The sequence below is a fragment of the Nicotiana tabacum genome, unplaced genomic scaffold (genome assembly GCF_000715075.1).
Source record: "Nicotiana tabacum cultivar K326 unplaced genomic scaffold, ASM71507v2 Un00001, whole genome shotgun sequence".
In the NCBI taxonomy this organism is placed as follows: domain Eukaryota; kingdom Viridiplantae; phylum Streptophyta; class Magnoliopsida; order Solanales; family Solanaceae; genus Nicotiana; species Nicotiana tabacum.
Genome location: NW_027438239.1, coordinates 6,297,626 through 6,301,538, shown reverse-complemented (window position 1 = coordinate 6,301,538; position 3,913 = coordinate 6,297,626).

The window sequence follows — 3,913 nt, the reverse complement described above, 5'->3', positions numbered from 1 at the left end:
AGCTCAGAGTCGTCAGAAGTCATATTCTGACGTGCAGCGATGAGACTTAGAGTTCGGGGTTAATGATTGTTATTCTTAAAGGTATCACTTATGAAGGGCGTGATGAGGTTTGGCAAGAAAGGAAATCTTAGCCCACGGTATATTGGGCCTTTATAGGATCATTCGGAGAGTGGGCCAAGTAGCTTATAAGTTAGAATTTCCCTCAGAATTTGAGTCAGTCCATCAAATTTTTCACGTATCTATGCTACAGAAGTGCATTGGCGATCCTACCAGAGTGGTGCCCACGGATGATGTACAGATTATGGAGGACTTGTCATACGAGGAAATTCCAGTTGCCATCCTAGACCAATAAATCCGCAAGCTACAAAATAAGGAGGTAGCCTCCGTGAAGGTTTTATGGAGAAGCAAGAATGTGGAAGAGATGACGTGGGAAGCGGAGGAAGAAATGAAGTCTAAATACCCCCACCTATTTCAAACTGAAGATATATCTCGATATGGGATGCTACAACACAGCTCTATTCAGGCTAGTAGGTCATCAGGTAAGCTCTTATTTCTTAACTTTCAGTATTTATGATTTACAGTTGTGTGAGGCAAAGTGTTGCTATTTATAGACATTGGCCATGTGTGGCATGCATAGTATATTTTCTGGATGCGTGCAAGTTGGTTTTAGTCTAGTGTACGGAGGAGACTCTGGCAAACATTTTCCAAAGTCTCTAAGAGTAAACATTAGAGGACGAATATTCCCAAGGGGGGAACGATGTTACACCCTATATTTTCGTACGTAAAAGTGCGTCGTAAGCAAACTAATGTAGGACCAAAAATGAGATCATATTTGAAAACATATAAAGTAAGTTAATCATGTTACCTTGGAGGTTACCACTATTGGAGATCATGAACAGCAAGTACAAAGAGTGTTGAAAGGTTCAAAAGCTAAAGGAATTGAAGAAAATAATGTTTCGTCGAAAGTGGACAAGTTAGGAATGTTATAACATGTACTTTTGGGGTGATACTAGGGTGCTTAACATGATAAATAGGTTATGTTATGAGTTATGTTAGTCGTATGATAGTCGTATATTTTGTTTTGAAGCCAAGCGAGTTGTGGAACAAAAGTCGATAAAAGTCATCACAAGTTACGTTCATACGTTTTACTAAAACTTTGGGTCAAATGTAACTGCAATTTTCTCCCAATATACTTAAAGTTATGGGGTGTTCCACACATAAAATGGAAGATCTATGAGTCTATTTTCTAACACATTAAACCGTTGGTCAATACGATATCGGAGTAGAGAGATATGAGCGTTTTTGCGAGACTGCGCAGACTGTCACCTACTTGCTTAAAGGTGAATCCAAAAATGGGCTAGTTCGGGTCGTCCAAAGTGGACTTTTTAAAGGCCTATCTCCTTCATATATTAGTATGATAATAAATCATAATAACCATACATAAGCTCTGCAAACATCCTCCCAAAAATTGCCCACAAACCCTTAATTGATTTTCTCTCTCTTTCAAGTTCTAATTCGAGGTAAAACCTACAGTTTGAAGAACCAAGATAGGAGCTGAGTTATCCAACAAATAAGTTAAGTTTACTACTATATTTAATCCATTTTGTTCTGCTGTAAATTCATGGTAAGTCATTCTATATTTGTAAGAACTCACGGGACGGTGATCGGAAGCCGTGAGTACAAGTTATTCACTTATAGCAGACTGTGTTGTGGACTATTTTGTATTTCTGTTGGGATGTGTGTTTTACTACTATTTTCTGGAGTTTTGGAGGAGGAAGGGTGTGGAGAAACACTAGATAAATGCAGGGTGGTAGGCTGGTCATTCATCGTAACATTTTCGGGTTGTTTGACACTACTACGGTGGTCATTTTGTGTATGAAGATATTGGGGTGTGTTGGGATGTTTTGTAGTATTTTGTGGTGTATATAAGGTTAGAAAATAATGTATATATGTTTTTATTGTTGAGTTCTTGTGTTGTTGGTGTTATCTTGAATTTGGAGGAAGTAAGGATTATAGGGGAGATGCTGCACGTTTTAATAATAAATAAGCTTGTCGTTCGTTGTACGATAGTTGTACCTTTCGTAACATAATGATAGTGTTATTATCGTTGTTGTAGATTAAGGTGCGAAGAGGCGAGTTCAACTTGGTGATTGGAAAGATTGTGATAAGGCATGTTAAGGCAAAGCCCTTCCTTCATTTTCGCATGATCTCGTAACTATATGCTTTTGATAACGAGGCATAAAGAGAAGTTCATACTCCCGAATTTATATATATTATCCTGGTCTCATAAGTTACAGTATTCTCCCTTATCGGGATTTTATATTCAATTGAGTGTTTCCTTCTTCCAGTCAAGAGAGCAGAGGGTCTATATATATACAGTATTACAGTATTTTCACCACCATCGAGCTATAATCGGTGGGCAGGCTCCTATTGGGAAACCTCTGATCAGATGGTAAGTTATATACCAAGCCTACTATGTACGAGCGCCTATGAGCGAGCCCAGGATGTCCGAGATACAGAGCCTAGTATGGTCGAGCGCCTATGAGCGAGCCTACTACGGCCGAGCAGTTACACGTATAGAGCCTTATAGGGTCGGATATTTATTTTACTTACTATATTGAAAGATTTGAGTCAGTATCATTAGGTAAGTATATATTCAGATCATATTTGACTCCCAATTACTTTCAGCTATTTTATTATCAGTTTAGCTTTCAATTATGTTATTGCCTTACATACTCGGTACAATATTTCGTATTGACGTCCCTGTTACACCATGTGAGTCCCAAGGTGACGTATAATGAATATGAGACATGTTAATCATGATTTAAATTAGTTTAAAGTCATATATGACTATATATGATGTTTGGAATGAAAATATAAAGTTTGGGAAAAATCAGATTTAAGTTTCGGAAAGACCGACTAAGGATTTGCCTTGTAACAGATCTTTTTGAGAAATACATTTCTTATGCTATATGAGGTCTTTTTGGGACATATTATATACCTAATTCAAGGTCTTGTAATGTATTTTCCAACTCTATTAACCGTACATTCATACGACCCCCGGATAAAAAGTTATAAGCATTTGAAGAAGGACCAATGCTAGGGTGCCAAGTACCATCTTTTGACTTTTCAAACAAATTGGATATTTATATCCTTATCTCGTCTCCTTCTTCAATTTTCCAGAGAACACGACCAAATAAGACCCCTAACTTTACTCTCAAGCTCTCCTCAAGTGTTTCCAATGAGATTATCATTCGGGACACGAAACCAAGTATAACATTAAAACGATCCCTACGACGTAAGTATCGCTATATCGCCTCTCTCTTTTTTTATAGTTTGAGTTTTGGAAGGTACTTAATAGTTAAGAAAACGTGTACTTTCTGTATTTAAGTTTTTAAATATCAAGTAAGGTTGATAAATTTGTTTCCTAATAGTTAGAACTCACGGGACGGTGATCGAAAGCCGTGAGTTTGAATTATTTGACTTGTAGTGGACTATTTTGTGGGCTATTTCGTGTTGCCTTTTGGATGTCTATTTTTCTACTATTTAATGAAGTTTTGGAGGAAAAATTTTGTGAAGAAACACCACATAATTACAGAATGGTGGGCCGGTCGTTCGTCGTTACATTTTTTTTAGGTTGTTTGACATTACTTTGGTTGTCGTTTTATGTATGAAGTGATTAGGGTGTGTGGGCTGTTTTGTGGTATATTGTGATGGAGATAAGATTGGAAAATGATTCTTACATGTTGTTATTGTTGTGTTCTTGTTGTTGTTTGTATATGGTATTGGAGGAAGGCCTAATTACATGGGAGATGCGGCCCAAATTTACGTAAACGAGCTACTAGTTTAAATAGCGCACTTAGCCTTTACACAGCACTGATTTTGAATCTCCTTATATTGTGGTAGATTGAGT